At 41.1% G+C, this 14973-nt stretch overlaps 1 long non-coding RNA gene across 1 annotated transcript in view; it reads left to right on the top strand.

The window, feature by feature from the left end:
• The first annotated feature begins 5293 nt into the window (after window positions 1-5293).
• Window positions 5294-14973, top strand: part of LOC144679373 (uncharacterized) — a 49222-nt gene continuing 39542 nt past the window's right edge. The window contains exon 1 of the long non-coding RNA XR_013576338.1: window positions 5294-5520. This is a non-coding gene — a long non-coding RNA (uncharacterized LOC144679373). The remainder of the gene's footprint in view (window positions 5521-14973) is intronic.

The raw sequence follows: 14973 nt of genomic DNA, 5'->3' as shown, positions 1-14973 counted from the left end.
GTGCCCTCTGGTTCTCTATCTTTTCACCAATGGGAACAACTTCCCTCCATCTACTCTGCCCAGACTTCTCATGATTTTGAACACTTCAATCAAATCTCTTTTCAGCCTTCTCTTCTCCTCGGAGAACAATCCCAGCTTGTCCAATCTATGTAACTGAAGTCCCCCACCCTTGGAACTATTCTTGTGAATCTTTTCCGCACCTTGTCTATTGACTTCACATCCTTCCCAAAGTGTGGAGAAATAAAATACTAAGGTTCTTTTTGCCGCTTTGATAGAAACCGACAATGATTTTAATGCCAAGTGTCAGCTTGGCACAGTTCACATGGGGTCTTGGTGAAGATTATCTGGTTATTCATTTTAGTTTGCCAAGCTTTGCAGACTTATCTCTAACCTAATTTTCCTTCAAGCACAAATTCATGGTGCAGAATCAATTAATTTGCTCATCCAAAGTACAGCAACCCAAGTGACTCAACATGTAAATACTCCAAGTAAACAAATCATAAAGTATCAAATTCTTTCAGACAAGCTGTTGTTTTAACAGTTCTTCCAGATCTTGTCACAACTCCCACACATGTGAACATCTCATTCCACAAACACTCCTAAACCTAATCAAAAGATCCCCCATAAAATCCAGCTCATTGACTGTTGTAAGATGGCCGAGTTGTACTATTAGTAATAGAACTGATCTGCAGGCACTTCTTGGGTGGAAAATTTAAGTTTATTTACAATGTACTCAACAGCAACTACACATGTACTTTCAACTCCAACTCTATCTTTACACTGACTGCGGAGGTAGCCGGCACTACTCTCCTTTTGGGTACTACAGGTCATGTGATCTTCCCTAACAAGTATTATTCTTAAAGGTACATTACATGCTAAATAAAACCATAATTACTACATTGACCAAGCTTTTAGTCAACTATCCTAATGCCCAGATTTCGCATGAGTAACGATGGTGGAATGATCACAATTTGCTATCATGACTCCTCTGAAACTGACAGCGACTTTGAAATCCGCACATGTGCATTTAAACATAGAAATCCATGAGCTGCTGTCTGTGATTCTCTGCTTCCCCATGGGTGCGTGAGAAAACAGTCAAATAGAAATCACTGATCTTATGAAAACTCACCCAGCCTTTTACTTGATTAGTATTACTGTAAAAACTCTTGGAAAAGACATGCTTTGTTGAATAATGTATACATCAATTTTAAATGTTGTACTAAGTTCATAATTACTGCTGAACAGCTTCACTACCCCTAAAAACTAATTTTAAATTTGTGGAATGTCAAATTTACACATTACGAAAAAATCTGATGTGCACATCCCAATCATTTAATTCACTCTCTAAAATTTTAAATAAAAGTGAAAAATTCAGTGCATTTTGCTTCCTGATTTCCTATCTGCAAGAATACTTCAATGTGGTTGTCCATTTACTCTGCTGATGATGGGTTAATTTTTTGTCAAGTTGTAAGGACATTGGAGCCATTTAAAAATGGTAGGCGGGACCTGATTCTAGGATTCCCACCCCTATTCCCGGTGTTCCCAAATTTTCAATAGTGTGGGCTAAGGGTGCAGATGCTGAGCCCGCCAACCTGCACTAAGATCTGGCAGGTTCCATTGTGGGGGTAGGCATTTCCAATCCCTCTGCAATTTTACTGGAGTTGGGCCAGCTTTCCCATGACGTGTGGTTCACAGCCCCTCATAATGAGGCTTGGCTTGGAGCCCAAACTTCCATAAAAGGATTCACTTTGTTGACACAGGTGTAGAGAATGGAAAACTTTGCTCTATTGACAGCTTTATGATGTTATAATAAGCTATTGTTCTCTGTGTCTATTTTGTCAATGGTTCAATGTTTATTTGCACAAGATAAAGTGGTGTCAAGTGCTTATAGCTTCTGTTATTGAAATTTAATGGTCTGGTTGTAGCAAAAGTAATTTTTTTAAAAGAAAATTATAAACGAGTGATTTTAAGCAGTTCTACACATGCCATGGTTACCATTGGGTTCATCTGTTCTGTGCAGAGTGTATGAGGTGAATGGGCATGGAAGTGCCATGGGTTGACATGGAGGGAATGAGGGGCCATTGGGAGCAGGTGGGGGGCATGAGCTGGCATGGGGTGGCATGGGCAAGGCATGGGGAATGGGTGAAGGTTGAGGGCAGATGGTCTAAAATACAAGCAAGCAACTCAAACAAAGTCCCAGTGAACTGAGGCGCGCCTTTTAACTAGGCCGCCTTGGTACTTGGCTGTCCCTGTGGCCGCCTCCACTATGCTTCTGGGTTGATGCAGCTGAATCTATGCCGCCCCCACCTCCCCAAGTTAAAATTAGATCTGATTTCCATCGAGGCAGGCCTGCCAAGTCAGGAAATTTCCTGACTCGAGCTATTGTGTGTGCCTGGACATAGTCAAAAACAATAAATGGAGAAAAGTTGCAAACTTACAATTGGCGTGAGCATCAAACTGTTCAGAAAGTGAAAGTTTCATACAGAGTGATGGGCATTGAAGTCCCCCACCCAGAGTACATTCTGCGCCCTTGCCACCCTCAGTGCTTCCCCTAACACCACTTGGAGGAAGCACTGAGAATGGCAAGAGCGTGGAATGTACTCTGGATGGGGAACTTCAATATCCATCACTAAGAATGGCTCGGTAGCACCACTACTGACCGAGCTGGCCGAGTCCTAAAGGACATTGCTGCTAGACTGGGTCTGTGGCAGGTGGTGAGGGAACCAACAAGAGGGAAAAACATAGTTGACCTCATCCTCACCAACCCACCTGCCGCAGATGCATCTGTCCATGACAGAATCAGTAGGAGTGACCATTGCACAATCGTTGTGGAGACAAAGCCCTGCCTTCACATTGAGGATACCCACCAATGTGTTGTGTGGCACTAACACCGTGCTAAATGGTATAGATTTTGAATAGATCTAGCAACTTAGGCTGGGCATCCATGAGGCACTGTGGGCCATCAACAACAGCAGAACTGTTCTCGAACACAATCTGTAACCTCATAGCCTGGCATATTACCCATTTCACCGATACCATGAAGCCAGGGGATCAACCCTGGTTCAATGAAGAATGCAGGAGGGCATGCCAGGAGCAGCACCAGGGATATCTAACAATGAAGTGCCAACCTGGTGAAGCTATAACACAGGCCTACTTGCATGCCAAACAGCATAAGCAGCAAGTGATAGGCAGGGCTAAGCGATCCCACAACCAACAGATGAGATCCAAGCTTTGCAGTCCTGCCACATCCAGTCGTGAATGGTGGTGGACAATTAAACTATTCACTGGAGGAGGAGGCTCCACAAATATCCCTATCCTCAATGATGGAGGAGCCCAACTCATCAGTGCAAAAGATAAGGCTGAAGCATTTGCCACAAACTTCAGCCAGAAGTGCCGAAGGCACTGGATACTGCAAAGGCTATGGGCCCTGACAATATCCCGGCAATGTTACTGAAGACCTGTGCTCCAGAACTTACCAGGCCCCTAGCCAAGCTGTTCCAGCACAGCTACAACACTAGCATCTACCCAGATATGTGGAAAATTGCCCAGGCATGGCCTGTACACAAAAAGCAGGACAAATCCAACCCGACCAGTTACAGCCCCATCAGCCTACTCTCCATCATCAGTAAAGTAATGGAAGGGGCCATCAACAGTGCTATCAAGCGGCACTTGCTTAGCAATAACCTGCTCACCGATGCCAGTTTAGGTTCCTCCAGGGCCACTCAGCTCCTGACCTCATTACAACCTTAGTTCAAATATGGACACAAGAGCTGAACTCCTGAGGTGAGGTCAGAGTGACTGCCCTTAATATCAAGGCAGCATTTGACCAAGTGTGGCATCAAGGAGCCCTTGCAAAATTGGAGTCAATGGGAATCAGGGGGAAAACTCCCTGCTGGTTGGAGTCATACCTAACAAAAAAGGAAGATGGTTGCGGTTGCTGGAAGTCAGTCATCTCAGCTCCAGGACATCACTGCAGGAGTTCCTCAGGGTTGTGTCCTCGGCCCAACCATCATCAGCTGCTTCCTTCCTTCCATCATAAGGTCAGAAATGACGATGTTCACTTATAATTGCACAATGCTCAACACCATTTGCGACTCCTCAGAAACTGAAGCAGTCCATGTCCAAATGCAGCAAGAGCTGGACAATATCCAGGTTTGGGCTGACAAGTGGCAAGTTACATCCATGCCACGCAAATGTCAGGCAATGACCATCTTTGACAAGAGAGAATCCAACCATTAACCCTTGATGTTCAACGGCATTACCATCACTGAATCCCACACTATCAATATCCTGGGGGTTACCATTGACCAGAAACTGAACTGGACTAGCCATATAAATACAGTGGCTACAAGGGCAGGTCAGAGGTTAGGAATCATGCGATGAGTAACTCATCTCCTGACTCCCCACAGCCTGTCCACCATCTACAAGGCACAAGTCAGGAGTGTGATGGAATACTCCCCACTTACCTGGATGAGTGCAGCCCCCACAACACTCAAGAAGCTTGACACCATCCAGGACAAAGCAGCCCACTTGATTGGCACCACATCCACAAACATTCGCTCCCTCCACCACCAACACACAGTGGCAACAGTGTGTACCTTCTACAAGATGCACTGCAAGATTTCTTCGACAGCATCATCCAAACCCATGACCACTACCATCTAGAAGGACAGAGGCAGTAGATAGATGGGGACACCACCACCTGGAAGTTCCCCTCCAAGTCACTCAACATCCTGACTTGGAAATATATCACCTTTCCTTCACTGTCGCTGGGTCAAATTCCTGAAATTCCCTTCCTAACAGCACTGAGGGTGTACTGACACAACATGGGCCACAGTGGTTCAAGCAGGCAGCTCACCACCACCTCCTCAAGGGCAACTAGGGATGGGCAATAAATGCCGGCTCAGCCAGTGAATTGCACAGCAAAGAGTTAGATTTGAGCTGAAATAGCACTACCGCCCAGTCAGTAACCTCAGAAACAACCCTGGACTAGTTAGGAAGAAGCAGTTTAAAAATATTAATGCTTTGCTTGACATGTGGCATAGAAGTAAGGGTTCAGGTTTCCATAACATTTATCAAAATGTTTGGTCATCTTTCTGCTTTCTGTTCTCAGGGAGAATTACACATTGAAAACACTATGCGCAGGATTTTCCAACACCGCCACGGCAGATATGGCGAGCCGGCCAAAAGTCCATTGACTTTGGCGGCATCGGTAAATCCTGCCGGCGGGCAGGACTCAAAGATCCCGCATCATGGCTCAGAAATGCCTCAATGGCCAGTTCGCGTACATGCATATAGCAATGCGGCCGCAATGTATATGCAAAGCGGGAGGCCGAAGGCCGGCTAAGGCTTGGACCCAGACCACATTAAGATTAACTGATCAAGCTGCCGACGTGTGTTGCACCTCCACAGGCAGCTTGCCCATTTGAGCTAAATGAATACCAGGAAGATTGCTTCACAGTCAACAGCACAAATATAAGCACTGGAAGGATGGAAGGTCACCGAGGGGGAGTGAGCGCGGTAAATTGGGTCAAGGGTGTCTTCCAGTGGAGTGGAAGGAAGGGAAATTCAATAACTTTTAGTTTTGCTTGTTTCTTAGTTTTATATTTGTATTATCTACATTGCAAGCATCCCTATCTTGCTAATAAACATTGCTTTCTTCTTTCCATTCTCCCATTCTCTCTGGATTTCATCTTGGCTGTGGGCCAAGCTAACACTCAGCTTGAGTTCCCTCCCTCACCAGTCCTACGCACTTATGCTACATTTTTTGGCAGATGGAGAAAAAGAGAAGCTGTTTGGAGAGAAGCCAAGCTTTCTGATTTTGGAGCTGTTGCCATTCTCATTTTATACTGAGAAATAGAATCCAATTTTGATTCACAAGATTTTTTTTCCAATTTGCTTCTACTTCCTGAAGATGTACTTATCCAGTTTCTTTTTTAAGCAGGGGAAACAAACTGTGGCAATGTCACCTTGAAACCTTTTGATTGACCTGGTTAATTACCCTTTTAATAATGCTCCATCATGTTGACTACCTGGGCATTTACTTTTCAATTTCTAAGTTTGTCATTTTACCCAGAGCTCTACTCTAAAAGAAGATATCTGCTTCTCCAGAAATGTCTTGCAAAAAACAAAATCGATTACCAAAGAATAAATGATCATTAAAGAATAAATTAATACTTTTAGCCGCTTGGTAGTACAGAACTTGAGTATTGATGGAAAAAAGGCATGCTGTCTGTGGTAATTATAGTTTAATGTAATGTGTAGTACATCTTTAAGAAAGATGTTATAATGTCAGACGACATGAACTTGTAACCAAGAGGAGTAGCGCAGGCTGCCTCTGTAGGCAGTCGTCTCAGTAAGGAGAAGTATGGAGACAGGGTTTGAGATGAAAGCACAAAAGTGTAGCTGCTGAGTACCTTTATAAATAAACAGAATGTGTTCCACCTAAGAACTGTCTGCTGGTCAACTATTGTACCAACTCGGCCATCTCAAACATGCGTGCAACCCGGATGCATAAGTCCCAACAAACTGGTGACCAGGATCCAACACTGTCGAAGCTTTACATCTTGCACTCACCAGGATGAATTAATAGTTTATTTGTTAAAGGGAACTCATGGAGATAGAATCTATCTGTTTCAGTTTATTTGTGGATTGTAGCAGTTTCGTTGCATAAGATCTGCCACAGGATTATAAATTCTTAAGTACCTCCAGCTAGATTACCCAAACAATACCAGTAAATGAAAGTCAATAAATTTTACAGCACACAGTATACAGCACAATAGATGTTAAGGACATGGGAAACTTTTTTTTCTATCAACATTGAGTTATTTGTAAATTGCCTAGTCCAATACCGCAGCAGTTCTGTTTTATGAAGCCTAGAAATAAGCAATGGACTGATTAGTCACCCAAGTGTCGGGCATTGACCATCTCCAATAAGAGAGAATCCCCTCCACTTGTTTAAGAGCATTAAAAATAGGAGCAGGAGTAGATCATATGGCTCCTTAAGCCTGCTTTATAATTCAATACAGTTATGGCTAATCTGCCTCAACTCCACTTTCCCACCCACTCCCCTTTTTCCCTTGATTCCCTGAGGGACCAAAAGTCTAACTATCTCAGTCTTGAAATTACTCAACAATGGAGAGAGAATTCCAAAGATTCACAATCCTTTGAGTGACGAAATTTCTCCTAATCTCAGTTCTGAATAATCAACCCCTTATCCTGAGGCTGTGCCTCCAGGTCCTAGATTCCTCATTTGGAGGTAACAACCTTCCAGTGTCCACCCAGTCAAGCCCCTTCAGAATTTTCTATCTTTCAATGAGACCACCTCTCGTTCTTCTAAACTCCAGAGAGTATAGGCCTAATTTACTCATCATGGGACAACCCTCTCATTCCAAGAACCAATCTAATTAGAAGGGTGCAGCTCCAACAGCACTCAGGAAGAAAGGTACCATTCAGGACAATGCAGTCCACTTAACTGATACTCTATTCACTATCTTAAACATGTTCTCCCTCCACTATTTACAGAATACAATGCAGCAACTCCCCGTTTTTGGCTACACACCTCCAAATCTGCAACCTCCACCACCTTTAAGGACAGGGCATTATGTCCATGGGAACACCATCACCTCTAAGTTCATCTACTGGCCCAGTCAACCTCACATGGATATATATTGCTGTTCATTTATTGTCCCCAGATCAAATTCTTAGAATTCCTTACCCTACAGCATTGTTGAAGTTCTTAGAGACACGGACTGCAATGATTCAAGATGAAGGCTTCTTAAGGGCAATGAGGAATGGGCAATAAATGCTAACCTTAGTAGCAATACCCACATTCAAAAATGTTTTTTTCTGAATCAAAAACAGGTCAATTCTTGGGTGTAATGATTCTGATGAAGGGGTTAGCTCAGCTGCAAAAGGGGTAAAGAAAATACAATGAAAAATAATATATTACAATTAAAATTCATTTCCAAATATCAATGAGCTCATTTAACAAGAAATGCACCACCAAATAAAAGTGGTACCTATTCTTATTTAAACAAAATAAATAATGAAGAACATACATACATCCTGTCACTATTACCTTCCATATGTCCCTTCGGTATTAATATTACTTCTGTAATAAGACCAAATACTAATTGCCCAATCTAACTAACTATCTTGCAGTATTTAACACAATTATGGATCGCCTCAATGTTTGAGAAGGACAATTTTTAATAATTGTCAGACATAGCATAAATAAGGTTGCTTCACCAGGTTGTTTTCTGACCTAATGTACAGCCTGAGTGCCCTCTCTTGGATAAAAGTGGCACAAATATTCTTTAGTCTATTTAGAGGTAAAAGCAGTTTTTGAAATAATTATATGTTGTACTCCACGCATCCTCCTCCATCTCTCTCTTACCTCACAAACAAACCCGTCAGAGTGATGCTAGGTGTTATTTGCCCTTTTTCTCTCTTAATTCCTCAAGATTTTTGAATAGTCTTTCTCCTTTTTGTCAATACAATTGTGGACTTGCAAATGAAATTTCCTCTATCCTCCCCTTTAATTTTCAAATACATTATCCTACATGGTCTTCCTTCTTCCTGACCTCTCCCTCTATTCTTGATTTATTTTTTTGCTTATGCCTTTTGACATTCAAACTCTTTCCCATCACCAAGAATGTACCCAAATTAATTTTAGTGATTTTTTTTCATTGCCTTGACACTTCAATTAGATCACATAGTCTTCCCTTTCCAAAGAAAATACGCATATTAAATACGGAATAAAACAGAAAAACCAGAAAATTCTGGAAAACCTAAATACGGAACTCCTTATATCTCTCAGCCTTCCTTTCTTTCTGCAGTTCATTACCTTTTAAAACCAATCCTGGAAACACCTAATAATCAATCTTTGATATACCTTGTCTAGTTTCAGCTTCTACTCTTTTCAGCCTTGGAGAATACCTGCACAGGAGGCCTTAGCAGCTTTCACTTTACTGGTCTTTGCCACCTCCGCTGCAATATACTAGCTGTTGTAACCTGATTGACAGACAACATTACACACTGGAACAGCTCTTCCTGTTGATAACAGGGTCGCCAGGACTTTAAGCCTCTTAATGTGCCACAAGATCTCCCTGGGCTACCACAGATGCCATTTCCCAAATAATCCACTCCGCAGTTCATTTTTTTATCAAGCTACTGAGGGACACAATTCTGCCTCCAAACAACTTAATCATGTTCCCAAGGAAGAGAAGACACCAATTGGAAAGCTCATATTCTAACTCGCACTTCCATTCATCCATCACTTTTATGGTGCTTCCTGACCCCAGTTTTAAAATTCTCAACCTTGTTATCAAATCCTTCCATGACCTCAGCCTCCTTGTAAGTGAAAATTGGTTTTGTTAATCACATGGCAGTCAGTCATTGGTCAGGAAATTATGCATGGAGCTACAAGTGCCCAGTTCACGATGCACCCAATTTTTCTTTATTCATTCATGAGATGTTGGCGTCGCTGACTAGGCCAGCATTTATTGCCCATCACTAATTCCCCGTGAGAATGTGGTAGTGAGCTGCTCTTTTGAACCGATGCAGTCCATGTTGTGTATGTATACCCACAATGCTGTTATTTTACAACCAACAATTTTCACTGCCCAAGTGAGACTGCAAGGGCTTTTTCTATTATATTCCTATTTAAGTTAAGTCTATCCCTATAATTTTGTACTATGGGTAAGTGATTGAACATGGCAACAAACTCATCCATTTCACTTGGTATATCAGGACTCAGAGGCCCTAACCTGCTCAAGCAGACTTCTTAAAGTTCCTTGGAGCTTCTTTTTTTGTTTTTGATACATAATAGTCCATGCATTAATATTTTGTCAGGGAACACTATTTTCTTTTACATTTATTGCTATCAATACTGTCCTTTAGTTTCTGCAGCATTTAAATAATACCATGGTGGAGACCATGAGCATTCCATGCCAATCACCAAAACTACCGTATGTTTCAGATGAAGAGGAAGTTAGGAAGGCCCACCAAATGCAAGTGTACCAATACACATGATGTTCTGTCTGCATCCATCTCTATCCTAAGTTCTGTGTTTCTACATTCAACATCCCGACATGTGCCTGAATACCTGAAGAAAGGAAACCTGTATTCATCATCTGGGGCTCAAAAGACACTGCACCACAGACTTGTCATGCTGTTATAATGATATAATACTTGGGCTTAAACACAAGGCACTAATCGCTCATAATGGATTGGGTGATAATGTTGTGGGCACATTTATTAAGACTAGGTACATGAGAGCAGTTATACATCAGTATAAATCTTGAAGACATCTAAGCTGTATGCATGTGTGCTCTACTCAAAGCAAAAGTGAAACTAAGACTGGGTCACATGTAACATTTCCCTTCAAGTGATGTCACGCTGATATACCTTAAATGCATATTACAACACCCGAATATCTAAAGAAAGGAAGTCTGCCTTCACCACCTCTGGCTCAGAAGACACTGTATCACAGAGTTGTGCCATCTGCTGCAATGATATGCAGACAAGGTCTCGATCAAACATAGCTCATCCTGTGGAAGTACTGGTTACCACCAGCAGGAAGCTTTCATGTTATTGGATCTTTCCACATCACTCAGGGACATCTGCTACATCAAGCAGATGTACATGGCTCTATCACTAAAGTAATTAATGTTGTGTTTGTAGGGGTTACATCTTAATCACTTCACCTGTAGAAATGAGGCATCAGTTGGACCGAATGCACCTGGTGAATTTTCCTCAAGTTTAAGGTTCCATAGATGACACAATTATGGGCTGTGTCAGGGCTCCTCATGTGAATCATGTGGCCTACATGCAAGGAAAGTATTTATGTGGAATGCCATACAATTCAGATCTTCAAGTGGTGTCAGGCCACTGAAATGTATGATCTTTGCCATTATTCAGGAAGTAGCCATGAAGCCATCAATAAACAGTAGCCAGTGTTTAAATCCCTTCATGACCTCACACCTTTCTATTTTTGTTACCTTGTTCGACACTCACCACTATCGCCAGGAAAAGCTGTCGGGTGTTTTCCAGTGTCTGTACTTTGTTATCTTTCTCTCTCTAACTGTATTTAGCAACCCTTTGATTTCCGAACTTCTGCTCTTCATCTAACTCACTGATTTGACTTTCTGTCTATCCAGCTGATTCTGAGAACCCACCATGATACCACATTTCAGAAGCTGTTATTATCCTCTCATCCTCTTTTCTCAGAGTCCAACTCTCATATACATAGACTGCAACACACCATACTAGTGACTGTACTAGTCATGTTTCAGCTTCATACTGATGCTCTTGGACTTCCAGATGCTACATACTTACTTCCTTCATGATGCTTCTCTTTAAAACGCACTTCTTCACCCAACCTTTAGGTTGCCCTTCCTAATACCCATCTTCAGCTTTGGTTCACTGCACATTTTTAACCTTACACCTCTGCAAAGCTCAATAGAATTTTTTCCTCTGCTTTAAGGATGCTATTTAGGAGTATAATAGTCTAGTGGCTATGTCATTGATCGAGAATTCAGACATAAATCCAGAGAAATGGGAATTTAAATCCTTTTCTGGCAGTTCCAGGATTTTAATTGAGTTTTCAAAACTATGAAAATGAGAAACAGGCATCAGTAAAAGTCACCATTAAACTGCTGGATGATCGTGAAATCCCAATTGATTCACTAATGTCCTTTAGGGGCACAGCCTGATGTTCTCATCTAGTCAGACAGAGTCTCAGAATAGTTACAACACATTGCTGCCCGTCTGTCTGCACTGACTCTCCAAAGGAGCAACTTACCTCTGGCCTATAAATAAGTCCAGTTTTGTCAATTATTAACATGGCCTTCTTAGATGATATTGAAAGATTCACAGTCTACTTAAGCATAGCAACAAAATGGACTTCCAGTATATAAAATTTTAGAAGAAAGCCACATTTTTAATCTAAGTTGGAAAGATTCAGCTGTAGCCTGACAAAGAGTGATTGGAAGCTAAACATTCTGGAATCGAGTGTGCTCTGTTTCACCAAAACCTGGCTAACCTGAGACATTCCAGATAATATAGCTGATATTGATAGATTTGATCTACTATACCGGGATAGGTCTGCTACTGCTACAAATGAATCCTGAGGAGGGGGCATATGTATGTATGTGAATAAATGTTGGGGCTGAAATTTTCAAGTTAAGAAATGTATTTGCCTCATTAACATTGAATTACTGTGCATTGCTTTTAGACCCTTCTATCTGCCCCGTAGAATTCAATCAATTACACATTATTTTGGTATATATTCCACAGGATGCCAATGACGAGGAGGCAGTGTTTATGGAATAGTCCAAGAAATGGCTGCTCCCTCTCCAGATTCACCACAGATCATCCTTGGTGGTATTAATCACTGTGACTCAGCTTTGAGGGTTACTCCCTGTAACTACACTAGGTGTGTTGACAAACCAACTTGTGGAGAGACGAAAACAAAAACTGGATCAATGATTTTTTTCTCCTTTCTTGGCTCCTAATTTGATTCAACCAGGGATTGGGGATTCAGATCACATCTCCTCCCTAAATATCAACAAAAACTGAAAACAGTAAAACCTGGCAGAAGAATGGTTAAAGTCTGGGATAATGTGGTCATTCAAGATCTGCAAATTTCTTCTGATAACACGAACTGGGATATTTTATGGAGGATGAAGACAACATATTTTTGATAACACAGCTATCATAAATGATATCATCTTCATGTCCAAATAATAACAATTAAGATCAATAAACAAGAAGCCCTAGATGACAAAGGACTTAAGAGCAACAATGAAGGAAAGACAAATTGCACTTAATGTAGGGGACCAAGGCAAATGCGATGAACTAAAAATCAAGGTCAGAAAGGAAATTCAGAATGAGAAAGATGCACGCACAGATAAGCTGCTTAACTCTTTTAGGACCAATAATCCCAGAGACGCATGGAAGTGTATGAGTAAAATGCCAGGCTTCACATCAAAAGAGAGACATGACCCCTATTTGTCTGCAGATAATCCTTGTGATGTTGCAAATGAGTTGAACAGATTTTTTTTTTGCAGGTTTGAAAATGATGAATTTGAGGAATATGTAGTTTTGCAGCAGACTGCACTTCATTAGTTAGAGGGATTTTGTATTATTATGAATAAGTGGGAGGTGGTAAAACAATTCAAGCAAGTGAATCCACAGAAAGCATGTGTCCCAGATCAGATTAGCGGGGGAATTCTTAAGGAATGCGCTTATCAGTTGGCAATTCCCTTCTCGCTTGTCTTTCAGAAATTGTTTGATACGCATACTGTTCCTTGCTGTTGGAAATCAGCCATCATTGTTCCGATTGCTAAGAAATCACAGCCTGCTGAGTTAAATGATTACCAGTCACTCTTACATCAATAGTCATGAAGTGTTTCCAGCGCATTGTTCAAAGTGTCTTTTAGATCCTCTTGTTCCACATATTGATCAGCTACAGTTTGCCTATCAACCCCATAAGTCAGTGGGCAATGCTGTTCTGACCTTGGTCCATTCAATCTAACAGCACACACATAGGCAACTATGCTCACGCTACCTTTGTTGATTTCCCTTCAGCTTTTATTACCATGCAAGCATTCAAGCTTATTGAGAAATTAAAAAAAAACCTTGATGTCAATCGTACTCTCTGACTTTGGATCAGTGGTTTCCTTCACAACAGATCCTAACAGGTGTTTGTTTCCAGGAATTACTTGAAGCCCTTGTTAACAAATATTGGATCTCCTTATAGCTGTGTACTTTCACCTTTGCTTTTCATCCTCTACAAGAATGGTTGTCAGAGTATGACAGCGTTACAATCCGGAAATGTGCTGACGATAGGCTACTTAAGGGTCTCATAAGTAATAAAAAAGTAAACTACAGGAACTTGGTGGAAAAGTTTATAAAGTGGTGTGACAATAGTTCTCTTAAACTGAATAAAAACAAGACAAAAGAACTAGTTATAGATTTTAGGAAAAATCCAGTTAATGAAATTGTTCATGATGTTCATTGAAAATTCATCATTTTGATATTGAAATAGTTACTAACTCCAAGCATCTAGGTATCAAAGTAGATGATCAATTGAATTGGAGGGAACAAATGTGGTGGCCAAGGGACATACAGGATTATACTGCCTCAGAAAATTAAAATTCTTTCAAGTAGATCCAACAATCACAACACTCTTCCATACAGTTGTAATCAAGAGTGCTATCCTTTTTGGATGTCTCTCCATACTCTGGTCTTGGGAAAGTCAATTCCTTAAGGGTACAGAGGCTATGAACCAGGCAAGAAGGGTATTTGATGAGCAGATTTTTCTTGGCAAAGCCTACTCTCGAAGAATTTTGACAAAAGTAAAGACTGTCATGAACAATGCGAATCATCCCTTGTTCTCATTATTAGTACTGGTTGCATCCAGGGAAAAGGCTACAATCTCTCAGATGCAGGACAAATTGGTGCTTGAACTCGTTTGTGCCCTTCTCTATAAGAACTTTTAATAGGAGGTTGATGAATGGATGAGGATATGCACTCATGATGGGACTCACTGATTATTTTAATACACTGGAATAGTGTTTCTTAATACATTTTACTTAAAGTTGGACCTCAGTTATAGGGTTATTTTCTTTCCTTTTATTGTTATTATTTATTTATATGTAATTTTTTGAATGAATGAGCAATGTACCTGAAATGAACTTGTATATGGATAATAAAGTGAATATCAACCACACAAAATTCCCAAATTCCTCTGCTATGCACAGGGCTCATAAGTCAGAGTATATGATCCATCATGTAGAATGCAGAATTAAGTCCTACTGTTACATGTAGGATAATGGTGACATTGAACCATAGAAATTTACAGTGCAGAGGGCAGCCATTTAGCCACTGTGTCACTGCCGACGGAGAAAGTGTTATTCAATTTAATCCCACTTTTCAGTTCTTTGGCCGAAGCCTAGACAGCTACAA

This window comes from Cetorhinus maximus, chromosome 4, assembly GCF_964194155.1.
Source record: "Cetorhinus maximus chromosome 4, sCetMax3.hap1.1, whole genome shotgun sequence".
In the NCBI taxonomy this organism is placed as follows: domain Eukaryota; kingdom Metazoa; phylum Chordata; class Chondrichthyes; order Lamniformes; family Cetorhinidae; genus Cetorhinus; species Cetorhinus maximus.
This window is presented reverse-complemented; position numbering and strand designations above follow the sequence as displayed.